Genomic DNA, 17,536 nt, shown 5'->3' on the forward strand with positions numbered 1-17,536 from the left:
AGCCACAGAGTCACTGCCAACACCCGCCCCCCCGCCACCACCTGCACACACACAGTCGGCCCACAATAAACACCAAGGGTTGTGCTGGTGGAGGGAACCAGGCTGAGGCCAGGCTGTGTCCTGAGATGAGGTGGCCTGAGTTCAGAGGGACGCATCTGGCCCTCTGGGCAGCAGTGAACCACTAAGAGTGTTGAGTGGCAAAGAGACCTCTGCCCACATCTCCAGCCTCAGGCCTCACCTCCATCTGTGCGCTTGGGCTTTGTGTGCTTATCCCTTACCCCCTGCCCCGAACCGTCCGCCAGGCCTTTGCTCCAACTGCCCCCCTTCCTAGAGGGCTATTCCCAGCCTCTCTGAGGAGCTCACACTCATCCTTCCAGGCCGGGCTTAGAAGCCTCCCCTAACCTTCCCGGTCTGGGCTCAAAGACGCTCTCTGCTTCCCCCAACTTGGTGCTTTTCACACTGCAGTACAGGGATTCCCTCCTAAGGCCACCCGCCCAGACAGAGATCCTTGGCAGGCAGAGCCCCAACTTGACAGGGCCGGGGTCGGCGTCCACAGAGGGGCACTGCGTTACCCTTTATGGTTCTGTCTCTGAGGTGGCACGAGGGGAGGGGGACGCAGGAGCCCACTCGGGAGACACGGGTGGTGCAGACCAGAGGGGGTGGGCTGGAGGGGGCTAACGGAGGGGCTGGGGTGCAAGGGGAGGGGAGAGGGCAGGGAGGAGAAGGCCATCTGGGGGAAACCGCTGACCAGCTCTCCTGTCTCCCTTCCCTTCTCCCCCTCCCCCCGAGGGAGAGGAGAGGGTGGGAGGGAAGGACCCCGCGGGGGAAGGGGACGTGAGCTGCCCTGGACTGGGGCGCACCCCCGAAGCTCAGCTGGTGGGCTGGGGAGGAGCAGAGGCAGGTCCCACCGGGAACACCTTAAGCCTCAAGGCTCTGGAAGGTTTCCATTGCTCCCACGGCCCCGGGGCCCCCAGCCCGGGCAGCGGGCTCAGGGCAACAGCGCAGCCGCAACCTTTGTGCCACCCCCAGGTGCCATGCGGGGGCAGGACAGCCAGACCAGGCGGCCTCAAGGAACTGACTCCCCTCACCTTGGGCTGCCCCGCCCCCAGCAGGGGGACCAGACCACCCCTGGGGCACAGAGGCTCACCTGGGAGGAGCAGGGATGGATGTCAGGGAGGGTGGGAGAGGGAGGTGTCGGGCCTCGGAGAGGTGACACGGACTGCCCGCCGGGCGCCTGGCATGCAGTGAGCGACCACCATTGTTACTGTGGGTGCCAGAGGGTGAGGCCAGGTCACAGGCAGCAGCCGGTCCCGAAGGGCCTTGAACGCCAAGCCGGAGCTGGCCAGGCGCTGGAAGGGCGGGCGGGTGGGCAGCAAATCAATTACACGAACCTGCACGCAGCCTGAGCCCACCTTGGTCCATCCCACCCCCCAGCCTCCCCCCTGCGCACCTTCCGGGTAATGAAGGCCACGCAGGCCGGCAGCCGGACAGAAGCAATTAAACCCGTGCTCAAGGCCACGAAGCATTAATGCAGCTCATTAGCAGAAGAACGAGAAGACCCTCCAAGGGCCACAGGACCCCAGGGCTGCTGGGACCTGAGTCCCAAGAGAAGCCCCACCCACGGGGGCCCCGCCTGGGACGGGGTGGGGGGTCCAGGTCCCCGGGGTCCCAGTCCGGGTCCCAAGACTAGGTCTTTGGACGGTGAGGGACGAGGTCCAATGGGGACGGCAGGCGTCTCTCTCCCAAAGAAACACCTGGGGAAACAAGCCTGGAGGTGCGTGTGCCACACAGGGTCCCCGGCAAGGGAGCTGGAACCCAGGTCTCAGCCTGCAGGTGGCTCGTCGATTCAACACGAGAGCAGCAGCCAACACTGAAGCCAGTTCTAAGCCCTTAAAAATTCTCTCATTTAATCCCTCCCGTGACTCCAGGAGCTCGTGGGTCCTTACTGTTGAAACTGAGGCTTGGACAGGGACTTGATTTACAGGGCGGTCTGGCTCCTGAGGCTGGGCTCGTAACCAGGAAGCTGCATCACCACGGGCAACACAGCCAGGACACCAGGGAGGCGCGGGGCTGTGGCTAGGAGGAGGCGTGCCTTCCCACCCCACCTGGGTGTCAGGTTGTAGGAGGGCCACCAGGCGTGGTCTTGAGGGAAGCAGACCACAATAGTCCAGGTGAGCTGTAAGCTGGAATTGGACGTGACCGTCTCCCAAGGACCGCTCCCTGGCAACCCATTGGCTTTTTTCCCCCCCAAACACTGGTGGGCCTTCAAGGTGGGTCTGGGGGCCAGATGTGGCAGGACGGCAACCAGTGTGGCACCTGGTCTAATGCACAGCACGGTGCCCGGCAATGAAAGGCGTCCAGGGGCTTCCCGGGTGGCGCAGGTTAGGAATCCGCCTGCCAGTGCAGGGGACACGAGTTCGAGCCCTGGGCCGGGAGGATCCCACATGCCGCGGAGCAACTGAGCCCGTGCGCCACAACTACTGAGCCTGTGCTCTAGAGCCTGCGAGCCACAAGTACTGAGCCCGAGAGCCACAACTACTGAGCCCCCGAGCCACAACTACTGAAGCCCGCACGCCTAGAGCCCGTGTTCCTCAACAAGAGAAGCCACCGCAGTGAGAAGCCCGCGCACTGCAATGAAGACTAGCCCCCCCGTTCACCACAACTAGAGAAAGCCGGCTTCACAGCAACGAAGACCCAATGTAGCCAGAAATAAAAATAATAATAAGTAAATTTTTAAAAATAAAAAAATAAAGGCGTGCAGGACACACTCGTGGGCAGGCGAATGAAGGAACAGACACCTCTGTCTGCTGCAGAGGGGCTGGGCCTGACGCTCTGGCTTCGTCTCTTCCCAGCTTCCTTCAGCCCAGGGGCAGCCTCTGTGAGAGCAGGAGGTGGGGCCTGAGGGCAGGCTCCCCGGGGTCCCCTGGGGCAGTGCCTCTGGCATTCCAAAGTCAAGGCTGTAGCTTGTGATGTCTCGAGGGCCCTGGCGGGGAAGGCAGAGAGCACTGGGAGAGGAGACACCGGCTGCCCGAGCTCCGATCAGAGGTGATGGAGCCGGAAGGGAACTTCTAGCCCCTTCGGAGCCCAGAGAAGGTGGGCAGTGGCCTGGGGCCACACAGCAAGGGTCTCGGTCCCCTGACTCATTCAAGTCCTAGCTGAGCCTTTCAGGGGCTGGCACAGCCCAGCCTAGGCACAGGACGCCTGCTCTCTGTTAGAGAAACTCTGCAAGTTTGGCCCATGCCTCTGTCTTGGCTCGTGACAAAGGCGCATCCCCACACGGGAAAGTGTAACAATGCAAACAACTTAATTACTGTCTTTCCTGCTTTGGCCACAGCTCCCCAAGGGCAGGGCTTATGAACAGCCAGATCACGGCTGATTTTAGCCCCGGCAGCACACAGTAGGCCTGCAAACACATTTATCAGCCAGATGAAGTACTGTTACTACAAACAGTCACGGCGCCAAAGAAAAATGTGGCCGGTGTGGGCTTTCCTGCCTCCCCAAAGCCTTCGGGCGCCCCCTGCCCCCAAGCAGCAGGCTCAGGGGCCTGGACGGACCTCAGTGCCCTCGCGGCTGGGGCTGCAGGCAGGAAAGGGGCTTGCCCCCTCCCGAGCCTGACCCTGAGGCCGGCCCACCCTCTCAGCTGCCAGCTGGCCTGCAAAGGTATCATCGGTCCTGGGGGGCCCTCGGCAGCCTCATTAGGAAAGTAGTGACAGACGCGTTAGCTGCTGAGGTGGGGGGAGCTGAGGGCTGTCACGAGGCTGAGGAAAACCGAATGCCACTGGGCCGGGTCTGGGCCGGGAGCTGCAGCTAGGGAAGGGACAGAGACGACGCCCCGGTGCAGAGTCGCCCCCAGAGCTGGGACGTGCTCCTGGGACTCGGGGCCCAGAGCCGGGTCTCCCCATCATTCCTTGCTGTTCTTGCTGCCTGCCTCCAGGCTGGACTCGACTTGCCGAGTGACCCCCGACGAACCCCTGCCTCCTGCTCTGTGCCTTGGCCTCTGTGAGAGAGGAGCATGGCTGGGAACCAAGCCCCCAGGCACAGAAGAGGAAGCTGAAGCCTGGGGGCTGGGCGGGGGGGCTGCCGGAGCCATGCCCGGCATTAGGGGCTGCCATGGCCACCTCAGGCTGTGTGCCCTTGGACCTCGGTTTCCCCATCCGTCGAACGTGGGCCCAGACCACCTTGACCCTGGAGTTCCCCCTGGTCTCTGAGTCACAGGGCAGGGAAGGCCCGGTTCTGCTGGAAGAGGCCCAGGGCCATCCGCCTCCCTTGAGTCCCCAAGGCCAGTCCTTCCTGGAGCCTGAGGCGCAGCCACACGGGGGTGGCAGAACACAGGCGCGCCAGGCACCCATCCCTCCCGGTGCCCGGGGCTGTAAGCGGATGCTCCGCAACCCAGCCGGCGGCCGCTGCCTCTGCCTTTTGATGTAAAGTCCTGCGCCACACTCCACGTGCACACAGAAACAGGACGCACACACACACACACGACAGACAGACTCAGCCACACATGGGGACCCGCTCACAAATGCAGACACACAGAGGAGCACGTGTGTCCTCCCCCCACGTCGTGGACACCGCCGCACATGTAAGCACCCAAGACACGCTCGCAAAACCTCTCCCCTGTTTCCCAATCAAAACACACCCGCACAGACACAAACACAGACACCCCACTGTACACACACAGATCACACACAGACACCCCACTGTACACACAATCACACACACGAGCTCACTCTCAGCAATCCGACACACACAGACTCACACACGTGCCTGGATGCAGGAACCATCACCCTCCATGTACAGAGCCCCCCAAAGACTGACAGACACACGCCACATACACACAGCCCCCAAGCCCAGGAACACACACAGACACACACCCATCTTGCCACTTGGTTAAATTCCACATGGAAGGCGGTGCCCAGCCCAGAAGAGCAGCTCCAGATAAGTAAACCACTCAGAGCACCAATCTCAGCCCCAACCCAGCCGCCTCCTTGCTACAGGTGAAGTGAAGCAGGCCTTACATATTTTATACATGAATAAACTTGCTAAAAGAATACAATTTACAGGGCCATTGGCTGCAGGCTCCCAACATCCCTCCCGCATCTTTTCACTTCGGAGAGCACACGGCAGTGACGGCAGGTGGTGGCCAGTGGGGCATGCTGTGCGGTACCCCACCCGCCGCCCCTCTGCCTAGGGTGTTATTCCAGGGAAAGGAGCGTTCTGTGGTTTTCCATCCACTAAATCCTGCTGCTGCTCAGGGACAGGGCCCTGTGCTCTCTTGCCTCTTCGGCTTTTCCCAACCCTTGGATGCCTTTTAAATGCCAATCCATCCTTGGCAACTCTGATTTTCCAAGGTCTGTTTCACACAGGGCTGGGATGTGTTAGAATCGAACTGTTGAGGAATGGGGAAGAGAAGGCCTGGCAGGAGGGACGGATGGGGGCAAGGGCGGCTTGTAGCTCGAGAGGCAGCTGGGCAGAGGGAGGCTGCGCCTGGTGCCAGGCCCGCACACCCCCGGGGAGAGGCTAAGGAGCCCAGGGCAGCAGAAACCTGCTCCTAGGAGGTAGAGAGGGAGCAGAAGGTGGGCCACAGGACCAACAAGGGGTCTTTGAGTCCGAGTGTGCTGGGCAAAGGAGGCCCCGGATGAGGCTGAGGTCTGGGACCTCGGTGTGGCCTTGCGGCTGGAGCCTGGGTCTCAGCGAGGGCCACAAGTCTTAAACGTACCTGTTCAGGCTGGGTGGCCCCTGCCCAAGCTGCCGATCAGAGTGAGTGGCTGTGGGGAAGGGCTCCTGGGGTCGGCAGATGGGGAGAGGGCGAACTAAGTTAGGAAGCAGCCCCCCAGCCCGACTCTTGTCTGAAGCTCTCCCAAGACCTGGTTGCAGTTCCCTCCAGACTCACAGACTCAGGAAAGAGGAGCAGGTCCCACAACAGGAGGGGAGAAAAGCAGGATGTCAGATGGTACACAGGGGAGGAGTGGCGGCATACTTAAACGGAGACCCCGTGAACGGGGGGCGAAGAAAAGTCAAATGCAGCTGCCTTTGGAGACTGGGAGTTCGGGTGAACTGCTTTTCTTTTAACCTGCCTTATTTTCCAAAAGTCTACAATAAGCCTGTCCTCCTTGTATAGTGATTACAAAAAAGGTATTAAACCACCAAGTGCCTTACAAAACCAAATATATAGCGTGACTCCACATCTTATATTACATTTATCATATGTTGTTTACCACATGCCTAGAGAAAAAATGTTGACAATGGTGTGTCCTGGGGGTAGAATTATACGGGATTTTTACTTGTCTTACGGCATTTTAATGTTTTTCTAAAATCAACATGTTTATAACCTGGTGATTTTATTAACAAGCTCAGGCCTGAGAAGTTCTTTTCCATATCAAGTCCCTCCCGCAGCTGCTGAAGCCCATTCTCACCCTCCCGGTGCGTGTGCCCCGGGCGAGGCTCGGGAAAGGCCAAGGACAACTGCCCCCGCCCAGAGCCCCCCTTCCTTCCAAGGCCCAAGGCTGCACCACGTCCAGCGGCCTGCCCAAGCCAGGTGGGGGCGGTCAGAGCTCAGCGAGTGCCCCGGGAGAGAAGGCAGCCCGGGAGTGACTAGCGGGCCACCGAAAGGCCGAGGCCCGAAGGGGCGCAAAGCAGGAGCGGCGGCTGGCGGGCGAGGGGCAGAGCTAAACCCAGGCCCGCCCCGCAGGGCAGCGCAGGACGCACGGCCGCAGCTCCCCAGCAACCGGCACCAGACGCGGGAGCAGAACCCGGCCGAAGCCAGACCGCCCGGAAGCCCCGCCCCGCGCCCCGGTTCCCGGAAGCCGCGGGCTGTGAGGGGCGGGGCCTGAAAACCCCGCCCCCCCGCCCGGGTTCCCGGAAGCCGCGGGTTGGCGAGGTGAGGGGCAGGGCCTGGAAGCCCCGCCCCGCGGCCGCGCGGGGCACGCCGGGAGGGGCGCTGCCATGGCGACGCAACGGCAGTCCCGCCCCGCCCTCCCCGTGTCGCGATCTCGGCCCCAGCGGCGCTCATCCGCTCGGACGCGCGGAGGCTCCGGCGCGGCCGCGGTGGGGGCGCCGCCGGGAGCGAAGGGAGGCCAGAAAGCGCGGGCGTTTGCCCTCCCGAGGTCGGGGAGGAGAGGACATGGCCCCGGAGGCGATAATGCAGCTGCCTGTGTGTCTGGCCTGCCCGCTCCTGCCAAGCTCTCCCCGAGTTGGAGCTGCGCGCTCCTGGACAGGCGGGCCAGCCCCGCTAGGATCCAGGGTTTGGCCCCGAGATGGCCCCTCCACCACAGTGCAGACGTTCCGCGCCAGGGCCTGGGGCCCGAGATGCTGGCCTCTGCCCACCCACACGCCAGGCATCTGCTGCTGGACAGTGCAAACTCCTCTGCTCGGCTGCCGTCCAGGCCCCCGCAGTGCCCTCCCAGGAGACCCAGCCAAGCTGGCAGCCCGCCAGGCAGACCCTGACCCCTTCTTGGCCTGCATCCCCATAGGGTGGGGTCTCACACGACAGGCCAGGCCAGTCGGGCCGGATGACTTATCTCCCCAGTCCTGTGTGAGTGGCTCTGCCCGGGTCGATGGGCAAACAAGCCCAGATCTGTTAAGGAGTGAAGTGGCAGGGCTGGGACTCGGCCAGGCTGACTCCAGACGCCTGTCCACACACAGTGGCACTCCCTGCTCCGTGGCCACCCAGCCTGGGCTGCTCCAGCCACCTATCTGCCCAGAGCACTGGCTTGGCCTGCGGTCCCCTCCTCCCCCTCCCCCTCCCACCAGCCGGCTTCCCTTCTGAGCCGCCAATCTACAACCACACAAAGCCCTGTTTGTTTGCTTTCTCTGCTGCTCCCCCTGGATCCGATGTCTTTCTCTGCTACCTGCCGGCCTGGCTTCCTCTCCATGCTGCCTTCCCAGCCTGCTGAAGGGAAGGAGGGGCCGACCATACAGCAAGCCCTGCCTCGTGGCCACCCCGTCGTTCCTAGAATCCACCTCCTTAGTGCTGGAGGCTGGGGACCAGCCAGGGCGATATGACTGAAAATGGCTTTGCAGCCCCCTCACTGCCTCTCAGAATGTAGGGTGTCTTCTGGGTGGGGCAGGAGCGATGCCTGCAGCCAGGGGCTGGGACAGGGGGAGGGGAGCCAGAGCGGTCCAGCCAACCTCCCCTCTCCTTTTGTGAGCAAGGCCTGTTTTGTTTGTCAATCAGGAAGGCTGCCCCTGACTTCCCAGCAACCCAAGGGGGCTGCCAGAGATAAGGAGATGAATGGGACCAGAAACGCCAAATTCGAGGAGGCAGAGGGACGCCCCAGTTTCATGGCCTTCACCCACCCTCACTCTTTCTGGGGGTCCACAGGCTGCACTGGGAGCCTGGCTTGGTAGGTGCCCCCTCAGTGCCCACCCTAGGCAGGCACCTGGGCAGACCCCTCAGCATGGCAGGCACCCTCTGCAGTGTCTTGGGAAGCCCTATCGGCCTGAGCTGAAACAAGGCTTTCACAGGCAAAGAAAAATAAACACCCGCATTCCACACCACCTTTTCTACCTGCAGAGTGGGGCTGCCCTCTCTCCCGGTTCAAATAAAGAAACCCAACACCGATACTGCACGGAGATACCACAATCTCGCCTGGTTCCTTCTACCCAGGGCTCTTTCATTGCGCCCTGCCGCGCTGGGTGGCCCAGGGCAGGTCCTAACCTCCTGGGGCCTCCCTCTTCCCCTTCCTGTCCCCTTCCATGCAGAGTTTAACCCTTACAGCAACTCCAGGGTAAAGGTGTGGTTATGCCCGCTTGACAGATGAAAGGAAGCTCCAATTTCCAGAGACTAAAACTGCTCTGGTCAGAATTCAAGCCCACTTCTGACTCTAAAAACTTCCCACCAGGTCACAGTACTATCTCACAGTCAGACATTATCTGCTGACTGGATGAGTGACCACCATGAGGAGGTGAGCGAGCAGCAGGCAGGGCCTGGCTTTGGCGCCCAAGAGATGTGGTTTCCAATCTCAGCTCTGCATTTGGTCGCTGTGTGACCTCATGCAGGTCACTTAAACTCTCTGAGCTTCAGTTTCCTTGATAATCTGTATGAGGCGGTTAATAAGGCTTAGAGAGGACCACCCAGTGCCAAGCACAAAAGCAGGCACTCATTAAATGATGGCTTTGCTCCACGATCCCTCTCAGCAGCCAAAGAGCCAGGCATACACTTATTAGAGGAACCAGGCCTCTCGCACCTCTGCCTTCCCCCATCTGGCCCTGCTGCCGCGCATGCCCCCTGCCACCGTCTCTGGCCCTCTGGAACGCTCAAGCTGAGCTCCCCAGGCTCCTGTCCTGTCCAGGAGACCAGGGCCTCTCTGTTTAATCTGCCAGGGAGGGGGCCCCAAAGGTCAATGTCACCCTAGGGGAACAAAGCCAGCTCCATCCACATCCTGCTGGACTCGACAAGAGAGAGCCACTCAGTTAAGTCTGATCTGGCAAAACGTCTGTTTTTAGTGCTATTTTGGGCCATGGTGGGGATTTTCTGTGCTCCTCTCAAAGGTACCCTAAACCGAATTCCTCTCAAAGGTACCCTAAACCGAATTCCTTCCCATCTCCCCTATCCCTATCTGCGTTTGAAATGAAAGTATTGTTCTTCCTCTCCTTTTTTTCCTGCTTCTCTTTCCCACCTATCAGATGGATGCAAATGAGGGAAGGGGCAGAGCTGGGACCCCTCGGAGGGCAGCACTCCCCCCACCCCCAACCAGTCCCCCAGAGCACAGCATGCTAGGAGACGCAGTTGCCTCAAACCAGGCAAAGCAGAGAAGTCCTCGGCCTTCCGGTTCTGGAAGCCCTGGGGCCGGGTCATTGTCTGCTGCCGCCCCAGACACACACTAGGCGTCTGCTCCTCCCACCACACACCTCTGCCTTTCTGCTTCTCTGCCTTTGCTTGGGCTGCACCCGCGCCGCCGGCCTGGAAGCCCTCCCCCTAGGCCTCCCCTGCGAGGAGCGCCTTCTTAGCTGCAACACGATCACAACTGAATCCACATCTATGAATCATGTCTTTCAGGTACTGTGGGCTTCAAAAGGACGGGGCGGCCGCCATGTAGTCACCCGTTTCTCCAGGGCAAGGCGGCTCAGACCCCATCAGCACTGTTGACATTTGGGGCCAGGTAATTTGTTGCGGGCGAGGGGGGGGTCCTGTATATCCCAGGGTGCTAAGCAGTATCCCTGGCCTCGACCCACTGGATGCCAGCGTCCACCCCCCTCCCCCCGTGAAGACAACCAACAATGTCTCCAGGCGGTGCCTAACGTCCCCTGAGGGACAAAATCACCCACAGCTGAGAACCGCTGCCCTGAGGCCTGGCACCCCGCCCCCCAAAATGAGTGAATGCACGACTCTCCCTTCCTCCCCCAGTAGAAAGGGTGATTTTTATTTTACCTCTTTTCCTCTTATCATAATCATGTACAAATTTCATTTTCCCTAGCAGACCAGAAGCTTCCAGAGTACAGGCCCATTTGACCTCAGCTGTGTATCAGTGCTGATCACCAGTTACCATTTTGCTGCAGGAATAACTCAAAGCATCAGAGAGCACCCGACTAAAACCCAGTTCTGCTCTCCCTTCCACACCCTGCCCTGGGCTCCCGTGTGGCTTTGCTTCAGCAGCTAAGCTTGTCTGGGCCTCAAAGTCTCTGCATCATTGTAACAATTCTTTGTCCTATTAGCGAGTGGGAGGCTTACAACTTCACACCTCTAAGGAGCCGTAGTGCCCAAGAAGAAATCTTTCAGATGGTTTTTAATTTACATTTTCTGAGAATTATTATTACTAATAGGCAACATCGTTAAGCACTTTGCTATGTGCCAAGTACAGCTGAGTGCTTTACAGGCATCATCTCATTCAATCCTCTTAAAAGGGAAACGATGATGTCGGTACTATTGTTTCTGCTGTCTATAAATGAGGAAAGAGAGGCCCAGGGAGCTGGAGGAACCTGCCTGAGGACATCCAGAGGTGGTCTGCTGGCCTCTGGCAACTGAGGATGTCAATCAGAAAACCTGTTCAGCTTCAACCCTCGATACTGAAATTACTTTTCGAAGTCTGAAGCCCACCTGGTACAGGGAGAGTTAGACCTTCCCAGGTGGACAGGCCTCACCCACTGGGCTCCGGCTGCAGATACCTGGCCCCAGGGCTGCACGGAAGGTCTGACTGGAGAGGTACCTGGCGCAGCGGCCTGCCTGGGCCGGGGCTTGGGGGCGGGGCTCGGAGGGCTGCCACCCCCTTCCCGGGTGTCACCCCTCTCCGGAAGGCCCTGGCTGGACTGCCTTCCCTCAGTGCCGAGCAGGTGCTGAGATTCTTCAGGGCAGGAATAAAAAAGAACCATCCTCGAGCACCTTCTGTGTATTTCTATGTATTAAAACAGGCTCTGTCTTAAGAATTTTATCTGCATCAACTCACTAATTCTCCCAACAACCCTATGAGGCAAGCGCTGCCATTTCCCCCATTTTACAGATGAGTAAAGCAAATAAGTAACTTGTCTGAGTTTGCAAGCGGCAGAGCCAGAATGTGAACCCAGGCAGCTGAACTCTGAAAGGTGTTCACGGCCAAAAAGTCTGTGTTTACGGCTGTGTTCCCAGCACCCTGGTGTGCGGGAGATACTCAGTATGTGATTTATGAATGAATGCACAAAGAAATGAATGGGTTTGTGGTTACACTGCCGCCCAAGTCCACCTACAGCACCGGGGCAAAGCCCCTTTGCAAACAGAAACTCTGGCCGGAAAACTGTAATTCTCACCTGCCCCACCGGGGGACAGAGACACGCAATCCATCCACCTCAGCCTGGCTGGGGAAGGAACAGGCACCAGACTCCTGGTTTGGGCCAACATCGCCGCAGGGAAGGCTAGGGGAGGAGTGATAACAGCGACCTCTTTCCCCACAGTCCTTCAGCAGAAAGAGTACTGGTCCCTGCCGAGTCCACGCACCAGCAGCCAGGAGGGGCCTGTGACTGTGCCCGTTTCAAAGGGGGGGAGACGGAGCCCCTGAAAGGACGGTGGCACCTGGATGTGAACCCGGGCTGGCCTGTGTTTCTGACCCCATGCTTTCCAGATCACAGAGCACACTGAATGCAGCAGTTACCGCCCCCTCTCGGACAGGAGGGGAAACGTGCTGGGGCGGTGGGGGGGACGGGGGAGGGGGGATGGAGAGGGCGTGACTTTCCTGAAGCAGCAGCTGGAACTCAAACCCTGTCCTGATTCCAAACCCAGGGCCGCTCCCCTGCTCAGCCCTGCTGCCCAGACTGGACTGAGGCATGTCTCCAGGGAGGGGACGGGAGGAGAGGGGGCCAAATGCGGCGTAGTCTGCACCAGCTCCCTTGGGACCCCCAGCCAGGGGCCCGTCCTCACCCTGAGGGGCCCCAGCCCCCCCACTGGGCCCCTACACCTCCTAGCTGACAGCTCCCCTCCGGGCTTGCGGGACCCCTTCCCCCTGAGGCCGATCACCATGCAGAAACTGGACGCCTGCTGTCCACCGGCCCTGAGCATCTCATTTCCGGGGCCGGCAAGCCCAGGGCCAAGGGGCAGAAACGTGGCGGGGAGGGGGTGTCTGCTGGGTGAGCGACGATCGGCTGGTCACGCCAGAGCCCTGGTGCTCCTGGCCCGTCCTTCTGTCCTTCCTGACTAGGCGTCCTTTCCCACGTCGCCCTCTCCTCCTCCTCCCCACCCGCCCCACCGGTGTCCCACCACCACACACACTATGCACACAGATTCGAGAACCAGTAGAGCAAAAGCTCTGCTCTGGCAGCCGAGCCCCATCTGCACCTCCAGCTGCTGGCACCCACCCTGGTGTCACATTCCAGTCTCGGATCCCGGTGACCCACCCAGGCACGGGGCACGGCTCTGCCTCAATCCCGGGAAACAGGACGAGCCAGTTTCTCCTCGGCCCCCCAGAAGGAGCAGGGGCCCCTCTCTGGCCTTGCCCGTCTCCTCTGAGGGTGATGAACAGAATCCCCTGACTGGCGCCCCAAGAATCCCCAAGATCCCACAGGGGCCCCCGAAACAATGCTGGGCTCCCCCGCCCCACCTCACCCGGCCCTTCCTGCCGGGAAGACTTCTGAGCGCCCTGCGCCCCCGGCCTCACCCTTGGAGCCGGGGCCGCAGAGAGGAGGCGGCCGAGCTCTGGGCCTGGATGCCCTGGCCTCCTGGGGAGGACAGACACGGACAGAATTACCGATAATTCTGTGATAAATGCTATGCCTCAGCCGTAGACAAAGGGAGATGACTCAGTTCTGCCGTGGAGGTCAGAGAAGGAGCGGACAGGACGTCTGTTTGGGTCTCGGGACACAGGGAGGAAGGTGAAGGGCAGCCCAGGTGGAAGGAACAGCTTGGGCCAACGTACAGAGGCAGTAATGCCAGGGCTGCATCCTGGGAGGGGGCTCGGCTGTGGCAGGAGGGGACGGGGCTTGAGTGGGGCCAGAGCAGGCGGAGGACCAGAAAGGCCCGCACGGCGTGGGAAGGACCCAGAGCAGATCTTGATTCAGAGGGCAGCAGGAGCCCCGGGGAGTCACTGCCGTGGTTGAGAAAGGGCACTCTGCAGTGTGGCCCACGCTGGGAGGGGGCAGGATGGAGGCAGGGAGGCCAGTGAGGAGGCCGCGGCAACAGCTAGCCTCTCCCACCACGTTCTTTCTGAGCCAAGTCCTCCCTCCTGGCCACAGGACACCGGCCATGCCCGCTGCAGCTGCCGAAGGATCGTTGGTGTGTTCCCTTTGCCAGCAACGCCCCCTCATCCCCTACCTGTGCTCCAAGCACCTGCTCCAAGCCCCCTCTGCCAGGAAGCCCCCACCTCCACAAAGCCCCAACTCTGGTCAAGTTGGGACGTACTCACCCCTGGATCCTAAAGCTCAGGCTACCTGCCCGCCACCCTGGAACTGGCTTCCGTGGTCCCCTCTGCCCCTCCCTGCGTGACCAAGTCCCGCCAAAGACACCGACCCACTCCTTCCCTCGTTGTCCCCAGAACACCTGCCAGTGTTTCCGTGCGAGGCCCTGCTTCCTGCCAAGACCTGGCACGAGCTCCCACTTGTCCCCTGGGGTACCATCTGGTTCTCACCCCTGGGCTGTGACCTTGGAGGCAGGTGCATTAAGCACCGGACTTTGAAACGGGGGGCCCTTGGAAAATACTTGGTGGGCCAGTGAGCCCAGGTGCCTCTCCCGAAGGAACGCTGCCCGGCGTACAGGGCTCCGCCTGGTCCTGCCTGCGGAGCCACACGTCGCTGGGGGGACATCCCTGCCTAGCCACAGGCGCCATTAAAGCAACGACGTGCAAACGTGGACGGCCATGGGAAGACAGTGGTGATAATAATGGTGACAGTGGCAGCTAACGTTTATTGGGACAAGTACTGTTCTCAGCTTCACGGGTTGACGTGGACTCACTCGCTTGTTAAAGCTTCACCACAGTCCTGTGAGGCTGGTGCTGTTATTACCCCCGTTGCACAGATGGGGACACAGAGGCACAGAGAGGTGAGCAACTCATTCAGGACGTGGTGGAGCCAGGAGTCACCCAAAGCCTTGCCCTGGAGCACCCCACCTGTGACCCCGCCAAGACAACAGGAAGGAAAAGGGAGCTGACCACTAAGGGCCTGAGGGGCGGTCTCGTTTGGGGTAAGAGGAAACTATGTATTTGTGTATATGATACATGTATGCATAAGAGAACAGCAAACCATATTCAAGGTGTTAACTGGGGTTACCTGGGGGGGCACTTTTACTCTGTGTACTTCTGGGTTATTTGCATTGTTCACAATGAGAACAAATCCATGTCTTACCTGAGTAATTCAAAAAGAAGAAATTGAGAGAAACTGTCAGGGCCTCAATTAATGTTTGTTGAATGAATAGAAGGCAGACTCATTTCCTAGGCCTGTTTTTTCAAACTCTGGGTAGGACCCATTAGTGGATCATGAAATCAATTTAGTGGGTCACAGAAAGCAATTAAAAAAAAAAAAAAAAAACCCAAATAGACTAGAACAGAAAGTATCAAACCAGGGTACATAACAGAGTAAAGAGCTATTTCACTAAACTTTTTTTTCCGTTACACACAGTGGGTGTGAATGGAATTGTGACCTAAAATGCATTTCTTACTATAGGTCACAGCTGAGGGTCTGGAAGCCACAGTCCAGACTAAAGAGTCTAAGGAGGAATAAGCAGGGTCCCTGCCTGCAGGGGCCTCCTGGTCCACAGGGAGAGAAAGACCCTTACGGAGCGGGTGACACCCCTCTGTTTAGGAAGCTACAGAAGCTTCTGGCTGTTGGGAAAGGTCACACTCAGCCCACTCCATACTCGGCTTCTGGGGCCAGGATCACCCCTGGACACATTCTCCTTCTTTCCAAGCCTCTTGCCTGTGAGAGCCTTTGCCACAGTTTTGGGGCTGAGCCTCCCCCAAATCAGAACGTCTATGTCCACTCCTCTGTTACCCAGAAGGCCACTTTTCCTAAGGACTCCCTTCTGGACACTCCTGAGGCCCTCACTGTCAAGGGGGAGGGGTGGGAAACTAGAAGATTCCTTTCCAGCTTCCAGATCCTGAGGCCACGTCCCAGGGAAGCCTCTGGAAATGCAGCTGTGTGGTCAGTCGGGAGGGGCCTCCACTGAGTCTGCAGCGAGAGCTGCCCCCACCCAGGGTGCGCCTGACCCCAGGCAGAGCCAGGTCTGAATGGAGGATGCGGTGTGGGGAGAGAGGCAGAGCCCCCAGCCTGGGGCTCCCACGGCGCTGGCGCCTCCACATCAGAACTCGCCTAACCCACCCCGCCTCCCCTCCCCGGGCAGCAGACAACTAAAAAAAGATAAAATAAAAAGAAGTAATTCCCCTGCTCTGACGTCAGCGCGAGGTCTTAACAGCCCAACAGCGGCATGAAACTGGATTGCAACCAGATGTAATGCCCTTGAATCCTCAACACGCCGCTGCGTTGGAAGACAAATGGGGGGGGGGCACTCTGGGTGGAGGGAACCGTGAGGGTCCCGCATGGGTCCCGGACCGGAGCCTGCGGAAAGCCTGGGAAGCCCGGGGCCCGGGTCGCCATTCAGGCGCGCTGCCTCCCCTCCCCCAGCCCCCCAGTAGCGCATTGTTACTCTCGGCAGCCGTCTCCATTCAGGCCCTGAGCCCCAGCGCCGCGCCCGTCGGGGGCTCCCCGAACCAGGGCACGGCTCGGGCCGCACTCCGGCCCCTGGCGTGGATTTGAGGACGACCAAGAGCCCAAGAAGGGAAATAGCTCGCTGGGAAAACGGGCGCCCCAGGAAGCTGGGGCCGCCGCGGCCTCGGGCCTGTCTGGTGTTTCGCTTCCCCTCCGCCCCTCTTCGGCCGCCCCCGGCGACCAAGGCTCCAAATGTCAACTCCGCGACCTGCAACTCCCCCCCCGCCGCGCTCGGCGACACTGCCTTGCGCCCGGTCCCCGCGTCCTCCTCCCGGGTCCCCTGCCTCCCAGGCGCGGAGCCGCGGGGCCAGGGACCCGACCGGCGCGCCGCCGTCCGTCCGGGGACACGGGACTCGCGTGGCCGGAGCCCCCACCGTGACGTCACCCCGAAAGGCCCGCGCGCCCCGGGCCTGCCCGCGTCGGAGCTCCCCGGCCTCCGGGGCCGCTTCCTGCCGGGTCGCGCGGCCTGCGCACAGGCCCGGGCGCCGCCGCCCGCGAGGGGGCACCGCCGCGGGCTCCGCTGAGAGCCCCGCGCGCCACCCCTCCCCACCACGGCCCTCGCCGTCCCTCGAGGCCCTGGCTCCCACGCCGTGGCCCGTCCGGCCCCGAGTCCCCCCGCAGAAGTCGGCTCCCCGCCCCCCACCCGGACGCACTCACAAAGCTCGCCTCCGGCCCCGGCGCCGCGCGAACGCCCCGGTCCCCACCCGCACTCGGCTGACCCCCGGCGCCACCGCGCGCACAGCCCCCGCACCCGCGACCCTCGCTCCTCGCGCCCGCACCCCGCAGCTCCCCGGACGGCCATCCGGTGACCTCGCGCCCCCCGCACACAAAGCACTTCCCCGCAGCCCCCCGCCCCCCCGCCCGGTGCTCACCTCAGCGCGCGCTCACTCGGGGGCCCGGGGTCTGGCGCTGCGACTTCTCTGCCCGGAGACCCGGGCGGCCATGGGCGTCGGGACGCGGCGGCCCGGCCGGCCAGCAGCCAGGCAGGAAAGAGGGTGGGCCTCGGCGCCCCCTCCTCGAGCCGGCGCTCGGGCGGCGGGCTGGGCGGCCTGCTCGGCGCGCTCTCGCTCCGGCCGCGCCTCGCTCCGCACCTCGCCTTCCGAGCGCAGCCGCGGGCAGGGGCGGCGCCCGGGGCGCGGGGACCGGGCCCTGGCTGCGCACCGCCGGGCCTGCTGGCGTCGCAGGGCCGCGGGGAAATGCGGTCCCCTCCGCGCAGGAAGAGCCGGCGGCGGGCGGCGCGCGGGGGGAGAAGGCGGCGAGAGCGCGAGGAGAAAAGTTCCCGGCCGCCTGGCTGCGCTCGCTCGCCGCCCGGGAGCCAGGTGGGCCGCGCGCCCCGACAGCACCCCCTGGCGGCCCGCGCCCGCCGCGGACCTGGGGGGAGGGGGCTTGGCCGGGGGACTCCGGGGGGGCCCTCAAGGACTCGCGGGCCGGGGTCGGGGTC

The 17,536-nt window shown here is 61.5% G+C and overlaps 1 protein-coding gene across 3 annotated transcripts in view; it reads right to left on the minus strand.

Moving 5' to 3' along the window:
- Positions 1-17,140, minus strand: part of RAI1 (retinoic acid induced 1) — a 105,941-nt gene extending 88,801 nt beyond the window's left edge. For all 3 annotated transcript variants that reach the window (XM_059907361.1, XM_059907358.1, XM_059907354.1), the window contains exon 1: positions 16,968-17,140. The gene's annotated coding sequence lies outside the window, so the exon portion shown is untranslated. The remainder of the gene's footprint in view (positions 1-16,967) is intronic.
- Positions 17,141-17,536: the final 396 nt, after the last annotated feature.

Source organism: Balaenoptera ricei, chromosome 20, assembly GCF_028023285.1.
Source record: "Balaenoptera ricei isolate mBalRic1 chromosome 20, mBalRic1.hap2, whole genome shotgun sequence".
NCBI lineage: Eukaryota > Metazoa > Chordata > Mammalia > Artiodactyla > Balaenopteridae > Balaenoptera > Balaenoptera ricei.